The sequence below is a fragment of the Mastomys coucha genome, unplaced genomic scaffold (assembly GCF_008632895.1).
Source record: "Mastomys coucha isolate ucsf_1 unplaced genomic scaffold, UCSF_Mcou_1 pScaffold3, whole genome shotgun sequence".
Classification (NCBI taxonomy): domain Eukaryota; kingdom Metazoa; phylum Chordata; class Mammalia; order Rodentia; family Muridae; genus Mastomys; species Mastomys coucha.
In genome coordinates, this window is record NW_022196909.1 from 36,111,695 (window position 1) to 36,129,003 (window position 17,309).

At 45.6% G+C, this 17,309-nt stretch overlaps 1 long non-coding RNA gene across 3 annotated transcripts; it reads right to left on the reverse strand.

The window, feature by feature from the left end:
• Window positions 1-2,224: 2,224 nt before the first annotated feature.
• On the reverse strand, window positions 2,225-10,401 carry LOC116074886. 3 transcript variants are annotated; one of them, XR_004112329.1, is made up of 4 exons: window positions 10,196-10,401; window positions 9,538-9,790; window positions 9,174-9,310; window positions 2,225-2,785 (listed from the first exon to the last, which is right to left on the reverse strand). It is a non-coding gene; the product is annotated as an uncharacterized LOC116074886 (long non-coding RNA). The 3 variants fall into 3 exon arrangements; XR_004112328.1 differs by lacking the exon at window positions 2,225-2,785 and having other exon boundaries at window positions 9,145-9,310; XR_004112330.1 differs by lacking the exon at window positions 2,225-2,785 and having other exon boundaries at window positions 9,145-9,310; window positions 9,874-10,401.
• Window positions 10,402-17,309: the final 6,908 nt, after the last annotated feature.

A 17,309-nucleotide genomic window follows, 5' to 3' on the forward strand; every position in this document is an offset into this window, starting at 1 on the left:
TCTACTTCCACCCGGTTTTCATTATACTGCATTGCCCATGTCTGTGTCCTTCCTAGTGACATCTCCTGGTTGGCTTAGATGAACTATGTGAGAGCAGGCTAGTGTCTCATTCAGGAAATAGCTACATGGTGAGCTCTCTTTTGGGATATATCCTTTAAGATCTTCAATTTTTTTTTTTCCAGAAGAACTTGTTGACTCCCTTCTGCTGTAACAAGGGACACAACAGCTGGATGCCTCTGGGAGGTTGAAAATAAACAGGTTCAGGAGCTCCTAGGAAGTCAACGGGCATTGTAGGTGGGAGAAGCTGCCCAAAATAAATACAGCTGGCTGAGGCGGAAAACTCTATTTACTTTGGCTCTTTTGAAGTCTACACTGGAGGCTGGGGAAAACCTACCCATCCTTAGATTCAGCGTGTATGGATGGTGGAGACCCAGTCAAGCAAGGTCCCCATGTTAGGCACATTTATCTGGTTAGTCTGGGAGGGATAAAGGGGAATGAGATATCTCAAGTGTTAGAGGACATTTTGACAGAACCAAAATGATGAGCCCAGGGTTTCTGTGTTTTGCGGTTTGGACTGTAACTCATATTGAGCATTTGACAATGAACGTCTGTTTGCCACACAAACACAGTGGAAAGATATTAGCCTGGGAAGCAGAAGGCCTGAGTGAGTGCTTGTCTCAATTTTACAGTAAGCTGTGATCCTGTGAACCTCTGGGACACACTAGTTTCCTAGCTCCTCAACTCTAAAGTGAAGGGTCAGGAGAAGACTCTTAGCAAGGTGGTGAGAAGCACAGGGTTTGTTTCATCTACACTCCGGTTCTCATGATTCTCCCCCAGCATGACCCTGGGTAGCAAGAACACCATCTCCAAAGTATCCTACGTCTGCCGGACACAACTACTCAATCTGGACCACTCAATCTGCATACCCCTCAACTGCAGACAGGTGGGAGAGTTGTAGCTCTCGGAAAATAACTTTGCAAGGGGCCATAGGAGCAGAGACCTAGGGATCAGAGGAGCCTAGCTTTGAATCCTGACTTGAACACTTCAGTATGTTTATGCGCAGGTGATGTCACGTCTTTTGTTGTTGTTGTTGTTGTCTTTGTTTTCGTTTTGTTTTTTTGAGACAGGGTTTTTCTGTGTAGCCCTGGCTGTCCTGGAACTCACTCTGTAGACCAGGCTGGCCTCGAACTCAGAAATCTGCCTGCCTATGCCTCCCAAGTGCTAGGATTAAAGGCGTGAGCCACCGCGGCCCAGCAATGTCAAGTCTTAAAGTTCCATTTTTGTCAAGCAATGAAGAATGGAAGAAACAATTCCTACTTCACTATAGCGATAAAACCAAATGACAGAAAGAGTGTTAGAATAGGGAAGATAATAGATGTTTTTCCACAGATAACTCAGGACAGATACCAGGCACTCTTTCACACAGTGCCCACAGTAGGTACTAAGCACTCTGCCATGCAGTACTCATGATGGGCATTGACTACTCCATGCAGTGTTCAGAGTGAGTACTGAACACCCTTCCTCTACCCTGCTATCTTCACTGATGCTAGTCTAAAGTAGCCATTTCAAATGTTTCTCCTTCACATTGGCCGGATCCCAAATCAAACACAGTTCTAAACTAAAATTATGTTTTCCCTTTACAAAGAAAGAAAAAAAAAAAAAAAAAAGAATCCATCATGGAGATAACAACAAAATTCGCTTCCAGTTGAACACAAACCCTCTTGTTACTTTGGAGCTTGCAGAGAGCAGAGTCGAGCCGCCAAGTATCCTGGCCCAGGGTCAGCTGTCTACCGCACAGAGATAAAAAGTATGGGAAAGTCCTTCCACCACAGGCGAGAACTTTCCCTTTCTCAGAGGGGGAGTGTGTGGAGACACTGGTGGACAATAGTCCAGCAAGCAAAGCCCCAAACCTCACACAGATGCCGTAGATCATGTTCTCGGGGGCAACATTCCAGACTCCGGCAAACCTCGAGCACAGAAGTGCACATTCTGTCTAAATCACTGTCCAGATCTTGCCAACATCAGAGTACACTGAAAATAAACTGCATCCAGATGGTGAGACATTGGGTTGCTAGCCCATCGTGAGTGAGTGAGAGGCATTCATTGACTCGCTCGGACAAAACCCAGCAAAGGCCGGGCCAGTGTGCTTGAAACACCAAAGCGATACACTTTATCACAGGAAAGGCAAAGTCCTCGTGACTCAGTAGTGACCTCAAAGGCAACAGAATTTCTAAGGCTTTGTAATGTCCAATCTTAACGCTCCAATATTAATGCACATAAGGAATTCTTTGATGTTTCTACTCTCTACACAGATAACATGTACCTAAGAATCCATCTGTGGTGGTTGGAATACGCTTGGCCCAGGGAGTGCCATTATTAGGAGATGTGGCCTTCAATGGAGTGGGTGTGGCCTTGTTGGAGGAAGTAAGTCACTGTGGGGGTGGGATATGAGACTTCCCTCCCAGCTGCCTGAGGATGCTGAGTCTTCTGGTTGCCTTTGGAACAGATGTAGAACTCTCAGCTCCTCCTGCACCATGCCTGCTTGGATGCTGCCATGTTTCCTGCCTTGATGATAATGGACCAAACTTCTGAACCTGTAAGCCAGCCCCAATGGTGTCCTTTATAAGTTGTCTTGGTCATGGTGTCTGTTCACAGCAGTGGAAATCCCGAGACACTGTCCTTCTCACAAAATGAGCATCAGTTATTTACAAATACAAGCCGTGGAGCATCACTTCTAGATGTAGCGATGTGAATGCTCATCAAACATTGGGCAAGGCTTCCAAGGCTGGAATGTGGAAAGCAGCGGATTACTACGCAAACATGGAAAGTTTATAATGACACAGATTGGCTTACTTGTAAGAGAACAGAAATAACAGAAACAGGATATATTTTTTTTTAAAAAAGTTCAAATCTGAGGGTCAAAAAAATATATGTGTTTTATTAAGGCTGGGAAGATAGCAGGAGGCATTTGTAGCTATGGTCTGTAATGGAATAGCTTATACATTGTCTCAATTGTCTACAATGTGTTTACTTGTAGAATCAAAACAAGGTGCTGGCATATCCTGCGATCTGACAGATAGGAGAGATTTCCTTGTGTGTTAGTGTGTGTGTGTGTGCTCATGATACATGTGAGCTCCTATATGCGGCTGTATATGTCCACATGCACACATGGAGGCCAGGAGAGGACATTTGGTATCCTGCTTGATGCCAGTAAGAGCCATTGGATCCTTCCATCTTCATCCCATACACATAGTGCTGTGTCATAGGAACACATAGGGCCATGCTCAACTTCTGTGAGTGGTAGAGATTCAAACTCGGGTCCTCAAGCTTACACAGTGGAGTCTTACCCACTGAGCCATCTCTCCATCCCTGAGATTTCTTATCCTTATAAATATCTCACTCAGCCATGGTCAGGTTTGTATGATTACAACAAGATCCCTGAAGGACTCAACTTAGAACCAGAGAATAGCCATTTCGGCTCATGGTATGGGCTCGTTGCCTTTTGAACCTGTGGCATGGTGGGATGATGCAGTGAGAAGCCTAGGGCAGAGGAGACCTGTTCCTGTGTCTGGGAAATCAGAGAGCAAGAAAGAAGAACCCACAGTCTCAGTCTCCTCTGATGCACAGATCCCTAGTGACTTAACCTTTTACTACTGGGTCCCCACCTAAGAGCTCCACTTTCTCTCCACAGTGATGCTGCCTGATCTACAACTCTGTAATGTAGGAGACCTTTGGGGAACCATCACCCATTATATCGCTGAATGACTTTGTGCTGCAAGAAACACATAGTGATATTCAGTGACATGGTAACTCTTTTTTGTTGTTGTTATTGTTTGTTTTTGTTTTCTGAGACAGGGCTTCTCTGTGTAGCCCTGGCTGTCCTGGAACTCACTCTGTAGACCAGGTTGGCCTCGAACTCAGAAATCCACCTGCCTCTGCCTCCGAAGTGCTGGGATTAAAGGCGTGCGCCACCACTGCCCAGCGTTAACTCTCTTTTTAATTCTGCTTCCAACTTGCTTCCTTCCTGTGTTTCCGCTGGGATAGCGTAAGCAAGGTTTCTCGTCTTCCCTCACCTCCATGAGTTCATCTCAGTTTCCAGTGACTTAGCCCTTCAGTCCAAAGACCTCTTTTCCTGAGCCTCCTGCCCTGGTTTGAATGGCTTCCTCATGGCGCAGGCATGTGTGCCCACACAGTAGCTGCAGGTCACAGCAGCTGCTTGGCATTACGAGGGTGTGAATTAAAGTTATAATGGCTCCTTCCCTCCGCTACGCGGCTCCTCTCCTTGACAGAATTCCTGAGTCCTCCTATTTGCAGCCGGGAGATAGAAGAACACATTAGCTGAGCCTGCAGCTTCTGCAAAGGGCAGCTGCTGCTTCCGAAGGAGTGGGGGTGCACCGTGCATGAAATAATCCCACTAACAAAACAGATAGGGTGCCAGGCAGTGGTGGCACACACTTTTAATCCCAGCACTTGGGAGGCAGAGGCAGGCGGATTTCTGAGTTCGAGGCCAGCCTGGTCTACAGAGTGAGTTCCAGGACAGCCAGGGCTACCCAGAGAATCCCTGTCTCGAAAACAAACAAACAAACAAACAGGGTAAATCATTAGACCATTACTGGGTGTGTGACTTGAAATTTCTTTCTTTTCTTTTCTTTTTTTCCAGACAGGCAAGTGAGTCTTAGCTATTACTCCAGAGGATAATTTGTAAAACAATAAATTGATCATTGGATATCATCAAAATTAAAAACTTTTCTTAGAAAGAAATGGCTGAACAAGAACAAGGAGCTGAGTTCAATCCCCACCACGCACATCAAAAGCTAACGTGGTGATGCGTGCTGTGATCCAGTGTTGGGGAGGTGGGGACAGGTGGATCTCCAAGGCTCACTGGTCAGCCAAGTGGGTCACTCCAGGCCCAGTGAGAGAGCCTCTTTCAAATACACGTACTCAGCAACCCTAGTGAGACTGGTCTCCACATAAACACAACTTTCGTCCATAAAAGAAAAATACTTTTTTCACATAAATCTATCTCACTCCCCCAGTTGGAGTAGCTCTCATCTGAAGAGACTGTGGGAAAGAAGAATCTCTTTTTTGTTTGTTTGTTTGTTTGTTTTTGTTTTTTGTTTTTCCAAGACAGGGTTTCTCTGTATAGCCCTGGCTGTTCTGGAACTTACTCTGTAGACCAGGCTGGCCTCAAACTCAGAAATCTGTCTGCCTCTGCCTCCCAAGTGCTGGGATTAAAGGTATGTGCCACCACTGCCTGGCTTGAAAGAAGAATCTCACACTTAGATGGTGGGTGTGCAAACCCGTGTGGCTACTACGGAAATCAGCATGAGGTTTCTTCCATATGCCTAGCCACATTGTGCCTGAGTGTACACCTGACAGAATCCACATACACTACAGATCCCTGCACATCTGTGCTGATGAGTGTGCTATTCATAGCAGCTGTGACATGAAACCAGCCCAGAGACCCAACAATGGATGAATGAATAAAGCAAATGATGTAATATGATGGGATGGGATGGGATGGAATGTGATGTGATGGGATGGGATGTGATGTGATATGATGGGATGTGATGGAATGGAATGTGATGGAATATGATGGAATGGGATGTGATGGGATGTAATGGGATGGGATGTGTGTGTGTGTGTGTGTGTGTGTGTGTGTGTATGTGTATGTGTGTAGTGAAATTTTATTCATCATAAAGAAGGAAAGTGGGGGCCAGGCGGGAATAGCACACACTTTTAATCTCAGCACTTGGGAGGCAGATACAGGCAGATTTCTGAGTTTGAGGTCAGCCTGGTCTACAGAGTGAGTTCCAGGACAGCCAAGGCTATACAGAGAAACCCTGTTTTGAAAAAAGAAGAAGGAGGAGGAGGAGGAGGAGGAGGAGGAGGAAAGTGGGACATGGGGGATGGTTGTCTACTGTTGTATTTTTGAATCCTAATAAGCCCATAAAAGACAGGAAATCCAGATATTATTTTATTTACAAGCCATATGTTTAGATTGAGCAGACCTAGGGCTATACTAACTTATTTGCCATCTATAAGGCCCCTTGTTACATGCTGTTTCTCCTAGCCATGTGGTTCTGGTCCAGGGCGGCCTCCAGTCCCACCTTTCCCCTCCACCACTCAATCACAGGCTCTAACCTTTTCTTGGACAGTTAAGTTGTAGAGAAGGTTCAAAGGGCATCATCACCTGAGTATGTGATGGTCTGCTCATCAGGGGGGCAATCTCCTTTAGAGGAGCCCATATTGGCTTCAGAATACAAGAAGCATCAGGCCAACCCACTACAGTAGCAGGTGAATATGAGTAAGATCCAGTAGCAGATATGAAATATCATAATAAAACCCAATGTTTTATAATAATTTTTTTAAAAAAAATCTGTTTGACAATATGGCTGGCATGGTAAAAAAAAAAAAAAAAAATTTGTTTTTTAGGCACTACTCCCCTAAGGTTCAGGTCTCACCCCAGAAAAGGGGGCAGAAATATCATAAGAACCAAGTCAGGGAAATCTGGAGTGTGTCTTCTGAGTATGATGGGATCCTGTATTTATGATATGGTCTCACAGCAGCTGTGGTTGTCTGCATACATTCAAGCCAGTTGACACTCCATCATGGAAGGGGAGGGGCTTGTGAGACCCGCCTCTAGCTCAGGAGCTTCTGACAGTTGATGACTTCTGGATAAGGGTGAACCAGTTTTCACTGAGGCTGAGGTAGGTTGACTGTGCTCCAGTGAATGGCCCTATATCCAAATTGGAGTCATGGGTAATTAAATAAATAAAAAAAAAATTAAAAGGACATGAACAGACCTTAAATGGGAGGTGCAGGGAATATGATGAAAATAAATTTTCTGAAATACGTAAAGACTTAATGATATATTTATTAAATAAAAGGAGGCTGGAGAGATGGCTCAGTGGTTAAAGGCATTTGTTATTAAAGAGGACCCAGGTTCGGAGGCTGGTGAGATAGCTCAGTGGGTAAGAGCACTGACTGCTCTTTCGAAGGTCCTGAGTTCGGATGCCAGCAACCACATGGTGGCTCCCAACCACCCGTAATGAGATCTGACGCCCTCTTCTGGTGTGTCTGAAGACAGATACAGTGAATTATGCCAGAGTGAGTAGGGCCAGAGCGAGCTGGGCCGGCAGAGGTCCTGAGTTCAATTCCCAGCAGCCGCACACATGATAGCTCATGGCCATCTGTACAGCTACAGTGTACTCGTACACATAAAATAAATAAAAAATAAATCTTTAAAAGAGGATCCAGGTTCAATTCCTAGTACCCACATAACAGCTCTATAACTCAGTTGTCAGAGGATCTGAAATCTGTGAGCACCAGGCACATCATGCTGCAGACATAGATACAATCAAAACATGAAATAAACTAAGTATTAAAAAATTATTAAATAAAAAGAAGTCTTTAGACAAATAAATTTTTAAATATGAAAAGACAACCCATGCACTATAAAAAAAATAATAATCTTTTAAAAACCTATCTGGTAGAGAATTGGTACCCAGAAAAATATAAAGAACTCTCCAAATTCAATAAGAAAACCAAAAATCACAAATTAGACAAAAAGTTGAATCAGATACTTTGTCAGAGCAGAAAACATATGAGAATGTATAATTCTTGTCACAAAAAAAAATGATTAAGTTGTTGGAATGACATCATGGGTGACAAACATGTTCTAAGGAAAGGAGCCGAGTGAGAAAGAATGCATGGATGAGTCCTTATACACAGGAATCCTGACTTCAAGCAACCTGAAGGAATCTATAGAGGCAAAAAGCTTGGAGGTTATTGGGAAAGGGGAGATGAATGTAGCAAAAACGAGGGTGTGGTGGTTTGAATATTTTTGGCCCAGGGTGTTATTACTAATTAGGAGGTGTGGCCTTGTTGGAGGAGGTGTGGCCTTGTTGGAGGAGGTGTAGCCTTGTTGGAGGAGGTGTGGCCATGTTGGAGGGGGTGTGGCCTTGTTGGAGGAGGTGTGGCCTTGTTGGAGGAGGTGTGGCCTTGTTGGAGGAGGTGTGGCCTTGTTAGAGGAGGTGTAGCCTTGTTGGAGGAGGTGTGGCCTTGTTGGAGGAGATGTGGCCTTGTTGGAGGAGGTGTGGCCTTGTTGGCAGAAGTGTCTCACTGTGGGTGTGGACTTTAAGACCCTCATTCTAGCTCCCTGGATGTCAGTTTTCTCCTAGCTGCCTTCAGAACAAGGATTGGAACTCTCAGGCCCTCTAATCCCATGCCTGCCTGGATGCTGCTAATCTCCTGTATTCATGATAATGGACCGAACCTCTGTACCTTAAGCCAGCCCCAATTAAATATTGTTCCCTATAAGAGTTGTCTTGGCCATGGTCTCTCTTTACAGCAGTAAAACCCTGACTAAGACAGAGGGTCACAAAGGGTCATAAGGAAATGTTTCTAGGATATCATGAAGGCCCTTCTGGCTCAGCACCTGAGGGACCACAGCTGACTTAGGGGTATGTATATAGATATGGTTGAGGAAGTAGGGATGGGTTCTGCATACCTTCCCTTTGGGCTGGCTACCTTTTAACTTCACAGGGAGTCACTAGAGAGAGAAAGTAAAGTTTGCTAATACTGATGACCCCATGATCGCATGAACTTACTAAATAATAAATCCTCAGTGTGCCCACTTCTTCTCTCCAGAGCACGTGATCTCATTAGCTACATGGCGAGAAGCAATCCCAGCTGCCGTCTGTTGACCTTAAAATAAGGATTAGCTGGAACTAGAGAGCTGGGACCAGAGCTTTTACAAAGGTGACAAGAGAAAGTGGAGACAGGATGATGAGGGTCAAGGTAAGGCTTGGAGGCAAAAGAAAGCCCAGCTTGGTGTTCACACCTGTCATCTGTGTACTTGAGAGGCAGAGGCAGTTTGAGGCTAGCCTGGTCACCATAATAAGGTCCAGGTTAGCCCAGGCCAGGTCTCAAATTAGAACAAAGCAGAGCCAAAACAAAAGACCTGGCATGTGGAAGCATCGCCTGGCTGCCATGGGCTTGTAGGTGGAAAGGAACCTCCAGCCAAAGAATGCAGGAATTCACAAATGCAAACAGAGTCTCCCCTGGGGCTCAGAGAGAGCAAAGCATCCCTAGGCTTGACTTCATCCCAATGGGAATCATTTCAGACTTCAAACCTTCAAATGGGAAGGTGATAGATGAGCTGTTATTACCTGGTATCACGACATTAGGATACTCACACGGCCTGTCAGGAAGCAGGGCGTGTGGGCAGAAAGCTTGAGACTGGCCGTAACCTTGAGCCTCCTGGAGTGATCAAGATAGGGGCTCCTTAGGGATGAACTTGGGCCCCCTAGGGATGGAAAGGAGAGGGATCCTCAGAGAGCAGAGCCAGAATTGCTATCATTTATTTCTTTGTATTTCTAAACAACCCCTATCTGCGGGCACCCCTCCCCCCCTCCCCGAAAAGCAGGGAAGAGGGGGAACCCTCTGGTATTTCGCAGATGGTTAGAAACTTGCTGAAGAGCCCAGGCAATCAGCCACCACATTGTTCTTCCAGTTGCTTGCCCAGGATCTTACCTGAATTAGTTCAGGGAGCAGATGCCCAAGCTGAGTAGGAGGCAAAAGCCTAGGGCATTTTTGAGCTCTGACTTCAACCGATTCCTGAAATCCTTGAACACGCTCAGCTCCACTCAGATGTAAGTTTTATTTGTGTCAGACCGTTAGCCAGGGTTTTTAAACTCTCCGTTTACATGATTGATGACCTTCAACCACACTCACTGGAGGATAAGGCATCGGAAAAGAGAAGAATCTGCTTACAGCGTCTTTGGATCTGAAAACCAAATGGAAATATTAATTTCCTAAAGCTGAAAACAGTTACTGGATAAAACCGCTAAGGAGCCTTAAACAACCTACTGAACTAAAGCAGCACTCTGTCCCACAAACACTTCCAGTCCGTGGCATGAAATAAAACAGATATTGGTGATTTTTAGCCGCAGAATGTAAAATACAGTAGAGACCTTCCATTGAAGAGAAGTAGACGTCGATGTTTAGTGTATCATTTTTCCCCCAGATTAAACCTACTGCTAGATAATTGTGTCGCAGTAGACGCCCTTTCAATTCTCCGGAAAAGAATGGCTGGTATGTTTTGATTGGTCCATGGACTGTCATCCATACGATGAGCCCTTGGCTTAAATCAGATGTGCCTGAAAATCCATGCACTAGAGAAAAACCATACCCAGGAGAAAAAAAAAGGAAGACAGCTGCTCTCTTCAACTGGCATTCCCTTGACTCCCTGGGTCAAGGGTAGGAAGCCAGTCCCGTCCTCTCCATAGGTCATTGTCCACCGTAATAACCTCTCATGACTCTCAACAGCTCCAAGTACTCCTTGGTGGAAGCTGCCAATGCACTCAGACCTGGAGTGTGTCACAGAGACCTTTGTCTCCCTGAGGTCACATGATCTCTAAGAAGCTAAGGACCCTAGGATCTCATTCCAGGCCCTCTCTACTTCTAGTGCCTGAAGCTGTGCTTGGATTTCCACACAAATGTTTCCCGAATTGACTAAATGAGCCAGCAATTGAATTCTGCTCTCTGGGACCGGGAAGTTTAACCCCTCCCACCCACACAACAACTAAGTGCTTTCAAAAATAACTCTTTTCACTTCAACGAGAAGTGATGGGAAATCTCTAAACATAACACGTATCAAAAGAACATTTTTGCTCTGTTGTTCTGCATACCACGAGAGTCCTCTTACTGAAAATCTCTTCGGCTGGCCTACATGAGGGTCGTACGTGTTTGCCACAGTAACTTTGATGGGATTCCGTCCCTCGGAATTCTGTTATTTTTATGTCTTGTGTGTTCTTGGACGCCCCCTTTGCCTGCTTTTATTTTAGAGATGCTCTGGACAAAGCATCTTAGCTGGGCCAGCAGCTTCAGTTCAGGCACTGGGTCCTGGAATGGACACATCACCACACACAGATAGGAAGACTACCGGATATTGTTTGGTTGTGACAGAGAAGTACAATCCCAGGGCAGAAACACCTTTAGATCATTGACACCGACAAGCAAAGAGATGGCCGAGCTGGCCTAGAAACTCGTTTTTTTCTCCTTTCTATCAAAGAACAACCGAAAGAGAAATACAAGTCAAAGGAGGTAGTTGACTGTCTCAGTTTGAGTTACAATGAAGAGGTGTGTGAGGTCACAAAAGGAGGGGAAAATCAAAACTGTCACCTAGAAATTCCATTAGAATGCACTATGCCAGCTGAGTGTCACAATGAAGAAGGCCTTAGCCTTTCTCCATTCACACCTGTATGCCACAGACCAGAACACTGAAGTTCAAAGTGGTGACTTTAGCGGTTTTTCAGATTTTTTTTTAAGATTTATTTATTTATTTATTTATTATATGTAAGTACAGTGTAGCTGTCTTCAGACACCAGAAGAGGGCACCAGATCTCATTACAGACGGTTGTGAGCCATTATGTAGCTGCTGGGATTTTGAACCTTTGGAAGAGCAGTCGGCGCTCTTAACTGCTGAGCCATCTCTCCAGCCCCGGTTTTTCAGTTTTAAAAGCCAGACTTTCTGGCCCAGCTAGGATGGAGGGGGAGGCAGTCAGGTCTCTGTGAGTTCTAGGACAGCCAAGGCTACACAGAGAAACTCTGTGCTGGCTGGTTTGGTGTGTCAACTTGACACAAGCTGGAGTTGTCACAGAAAGGAACCTCCCTTGAGGAAATGCCTCCATGAGATCCAGCTTAAGGCATTTTCTCTATTAGGGATCAAGAGGGAAGGGCCCATTGTGGGTGGTGCCATCCCTGGGCTGGAAGTCTTGGGTTCTATAAGAGAGCAAGCTGAGCAAGCCAGAGGAAGCAAACCAATAAGTAACATCCCTCCATGGCCTCTGCATCAGCTCCTGCTTCCTGACCTGCTTGAGTTCCAGTCCTGACTTCCTTTGGTGATGAACAGCTGTGTGGAAGTGTAAGCTGAATAAACCCTTCCCTCCCCAACTGGCTTCTTGGTCAGGATGTTTTGTGCAGGGATACAAACCTGACTAAGACAAACCTGTCTTGAAAAACCAAGGGCTGGAGAGATGGCTTAGCGGCTAAGAGCACTGACTGCTCTTCCAGAGGTCCTGAATTCAATTCCCAGCAACCACATGGTGGCTCACAACCATCTGTATTGGGATTTGGTGCCCTCTTCTGGTGTGTCTGAAACCATTGACAGTGTATTCACATACATAAAAAAAAAAAAAAAAAAAAAAAAAAAAAAAAGCTAAAAAAAAACACATCAAACAAACAAAATCCCAATGTTTCTATAGTACAAAGAAAGCAACACAAGTAAAAGGCATAGTTCATGAAATTCCTTCTAGCCCACGACATGATGGGTAAGGGCAATTTCCCATTGTCCTTTGCTCCTAGCCTCCCTGTGAGAACTGATATCAACATTATGGCTGTGTTTACGGGCCTGGCTCACTGATGTGGTGAGGTGAACTCTGGGAAGTGGAGTCGGGGGAAGTTGACTCATCCTGCCAGCCTCTTTTGTCTCCTTGGGTCTGACCAAAATGACAGAGGCTCCTCTCACTAAAGTGTTACTGGAGACCATGGAAGAAAGGGGGTTGGAGGCTTCTCCCATCTGGCTCTGACCATGTTAAGACAAGACAGTTTCCACATAGCAGTGGTAAGAGGCTAGCGTTGTCAAGCCTCCAATCCCTTTTGTGGGTCAGGCCAAGCTGAAATGTGAGCCTTGCTAAGTGAGCGACCCACTTTGAAAAGCAGCTTAATATAGGCTCACCCCGTGAGCGTGAGTCCGCTGACGTGGTTTGTGTGTTTGAACACATCCCCAGTTGGTGGCCTCATTAGGGGACATTATGGAAGCTTTGGGAAGTAGAGCCTTGCTGGAGGAAGTATCTAACTAGGTATCAGTTTTGAGGGCTTATAGCCTGACCCCCACTCTCTCTCCCTCTCTGCCTCCTCCCCTTCTCTCTCCTCCCCTCCTCTCCTCTCCTCCCTTTCCTATCCCTTCCCTTCCCTCCCCTTTCCTCCTCCTCTTCCTCCTCCCTTCTCTTTTCTTCTTCTTCTTCTTCTTCTTCTTCTTCTTCTTCTTCTTCTTCTTCTTCTTCTTCTTCTTCTTCTTCTCCTCCTCCTCCTTCTTCTTCTCCTTCTCCTTCTCCTCCTTCTCCTTCTTCTCCTTCTTCTTCTCCTTCTTCTCCTCCTTCTTCTCCTCCTTCTTCTCCTTCTCCTCCTTCTCCTTCTTCTCCTTCTTCTTCTCCTCCTTCTTCTCCTCCTTCTCCCTTCTTCTTCTTCTTCTTCTTCTTCTTCTTCTTCTTCTTCTTCTTCTTCTTCTTCTTCTTCTTCTTCTTCTTCTTCTCCTACTTCTTCTCCTTCTCCTCCTTCTTCCTCTTCTTCCTCTTCTTCTTCTTCTTCTTCTTCTTCTTCTTCTTCTTCTTCTTCTTCTTCTTCTTCTTCTTCTTCTTCTTCTTCTTCCCTCCTCCTTCTTCTCCCCCTCCCTCCCCCCTTCCTCCCCTTCCTTCCTGTATGCAGATAGAATGTAATCAGCCAGCTTCCATGCCCCTCTACCATCATGGACTCTGTCCTTCTGGACCCATAAAACAAAAATGGCTTTTCTCCCCAATTTTTTGGGTTGAGGACAGCAAGGGAAAAGTCACTAACGCACTTACCTTTCTGCTTTAGGGTTTTGTTGTTGTTGTTTTGGAGGGAGGTTGGTTTACATGGATGGATGGATGGATGGATGGGTGGATGGATTGATGGGTGGATGTGCATGTTCGTATATTAGGCTTGACTGCCCTGGAACTGGCTACATAAGCCAGGCTGGCCTTGAACTCACAGAGATCAATCTGCCTCTTTCTCCCAAGAGCTAGAATTAAAGGTGCGTGCTACCACTCCCAGCTTGTTTTTATTGTTGTATTTTGGGGTTGGTCTTTTGGGGGGGGGGTTGTTGTTTGTTTTGTTTTGTTGTTTTGGGTTTTTCCAGACAGGGTTTCTCTGTGTAGCCCTGGATTTCCTAGAATTCACTCTGTAGACCAGGCTAGCCTCAAACTCATAGTTGGGTTTGAGTGCTTCCCCACTCCCGAAGAACAACAAAAACCTAAACTAGAAAGGTAAGTTTGTTACTTACTTACCTCACTCACTCTTGAGTGCTGGGATTAAAGGCTTGCACCAACCGTTGCCCCGTCCCCACCTTAGTTTTTGAGATAGTCTCTCACTAAGGACCAGGGATTAGTCAAGTAGGAGAGGCCGGCTAGACCATGGCCACCAGGATCTGCCGACCCCTGCTTCCAAAGTGTTGGAACTGCAAGCTCACATCACCATGGCAGGCTTTTGAGGTTGGTGCTAGGTAACAAAGGCAGGCCGGCAGGCCTGCATAGCAAGAACTTTACCAACTGAGCATCTCCCCCACCTCTCTGCTTTTGAATATCCATCTGTAGTAGCACGTGCGTGTGGTGGTGTGTGAGCAGATCTGTGGTGATAGCCGAGCCAAGGGACAGCCCAGAAAACCACGCCCGGTTCGCAAGAGGGAATAACAAAGGAAACAGATGTGTTACTTACTGGGTTAAGGATTTACTGTGCTCCATGCCTTTAATCCCAGTACTTGGGAGGCAGAGGCGGGTGGATTTCTGAGTTTGATGCCAGCCTGGTCTACAGAGTGAGTTCCAAGACAGCCAGGGCTACACAGAGAAACCTTGTCTCAAAAAAAAAAAGAAAAAAAAAAAAAAAAAAAGAATTTACCGTGAGCTGCAGGGGTGGTTCAGCCGTTGGTGTTGATCCTGCAGAGGATCCAGCACCCACATCTGGCAGCCTACAGCCACCGCTAATTCCAACTCTAACAGATCTGATGCCTTTTCTGGCTCTGCAGGGTACCTGAGTTTATGTGATATACACACACCACATACATACACACGCACTCACACACACACAAATTCACAAAATAGCTCTTTTAAAAAAGGTTTGCTGTAAGCAGCACAGTATGTTGAAACAGCAACAGTCTTAAACGGCTCATGTTTACTGTCCGTTGATTGCCCCGAAAGGCTGTGTTGAGTTCTTGGTCTAAAGTATTGAGGTCTATGTTCGAATATTCTATGGTGACCACTTGAGAAAAATCACCTTCTGATCCATTTCTCTGAACATATCCCTGCTGTTAAGTAGCACTAATCTAAATATAATATGGTTACAACATGTCCCGGCATACATGAGTATATTCCTATACGTGACTCAGAAACTTGTGCCTATCCTCAAGAGAAGAACGTTCATGGCAAACATTTTTCTTTGCCAAACCCAGAAGCCCATTAAGCTCCCATTGATAATACAGATAATATAACAGACCCATTACAGAATGTTAGCCCAAGAGAATTCTGAAGAATATAACAAAGAAAGAACTGTAACTATGTATAACAGCGTGGGTGAGACATCACACTAAACTGACCATGGTGGGGGAGGATGTGGAGGAAGAATATATTTTGTTTGGGGGGGCGGGTTAGCTTCCTGTGTGATGACGCAGAGCTCTGGAAACGGAGGGTGGAGTGGTTACACCCCGATAAGAAGGTGAACCGTGCCACTGAGCCATAGGCTCTGAGATGCTTACGCTACTAAATGTTGAGTATAAGCTACCCGATGAAAAGTAATTTCATTGAAACTTTCCAGTAAAAGTTCTTGATATAATATGTCTCCAGTAAAGATTCTTAATATGGCTTGAGCTTGGGATGGAACTCGGGGTTAGAGTGCCAGCCTGGCATGTATAAAAGACTACACTCAGTCCCCAGCAACACTTACACAGTGTCTTCAGACCCACCAGAAAAGGGCATCGGATCCCATAACAGGTGGTTGTGAGCCACCATGTGGTTGCTGGGAATATGAACTCAGGACCTCTGGAAGAGCAGCCAGTGCTCTTAACCGCTGAGCCAATCTCTCCAGCCCCACAATGTATATAAGAAGTTCTCAGTAAATAGTTGAAGCAACGCACTTTCTAGAAGAACCACAGTAAGTTACGATAGCCTTCTATGGATCCATTATTCATGTCTACGTTCTACAAATCTGTATTGAGTATCCACGCCCATACTTCAGGCACTAGAAGGTGAAGCTAAGAATCCCGTCCTTCCAGACAGGCTGTGACTCTTACACGGACGTCACTCTGCATGCCACAGGTGGGGTCTGCTCTCCACAGATGCTGGTCAGATCGGATGCCGTGGGATTTTTTTTCTTAAGGAGATATGAACAAACCTAAGAGGAGATTTCCACCAAGTCTAGTTTAGTGAACCAGTACAATCACTGGGATTACTTATAGAAATATAGAGTTGAAGACCTGCCACACCAAAATGTCCATGGGCCACATGGGGTGGCTTAAGAAAGCTGAGTGTTGCCACTGATGCTCTTATCTGTGGGCACAGAAGACCCTCCACTGCCCACCCACACACCCTGACTCAGGGTTCATGGCTCCCACCCAGCCTGGTCTCTCATCAGCTACTGAAGCAGGGGACAGACTCGTGAGCCTGGCCATCCAGGTGGGTCCAAGGTCCAGCAATGAATAACTTCGGGAAAGAGAACTCTGGTCCAAGTGTTAGAGCTTAGCCACTCTCAGACGATCCTCAGTGAAATAACGTGTGCGCTTTACTCCAGGTGGACGGGGACTTTATAAACACTGAGAAGTGAGTGGGATGTGGGTATAGGCGCTTCCTATTGGCTCAGGTTGAGATGTTAGTGATGCTGTATTTGCATGGGGAAGGACTCCGGGTGTTTCCCTTATATGGCTGATTGCCACGGTCCTCTCAATGGCTACCCCATTGAGGGAGTAGGGAGTCCTGGTTACATGTTCCAGAGCAGGTACAGTACAGATGTAGTGGCCCAGAGGGATTTCTGTGGATCTCAAGGCTCTGAGATTCCCAGGGTCTGAGCTCACTCAACCATACCAGCTCTTATGCCTGTCTGGTAGCAAGGTCCCACATGCCCTACACATATTATCAACAACAACAACAAAAAAGAAATGAATAAATAAATCAACAAGGTGTAAATTTGATACAAAACCAGATAACAAATGGTTTTCTCATTCACAGATGTGAGCCCGTTAAAATGTGCCATAAAAGAAAAGAACCAATTGATTAATAACCAAAAACCCGGCATAGACATCTAACAAGAAATAGAAAACCAGGTGCGTTGGAACAAGATTTTAATCCCAGCACTCTGGAGGCAGAGGAGGAGAGGAGAGGGGATGATAGGAGAGGAGAGGAGAGGAGAGAAGAGGAATGGAGAGGAGAGGAGAGGAGAGGAGAGGAGAGGAGAGGAGAGAAGAAGAATGGAGAGGAGAGGAAAGAAAATGAAAGAGAGAAAAGAAATATAGAAAGCTTCAT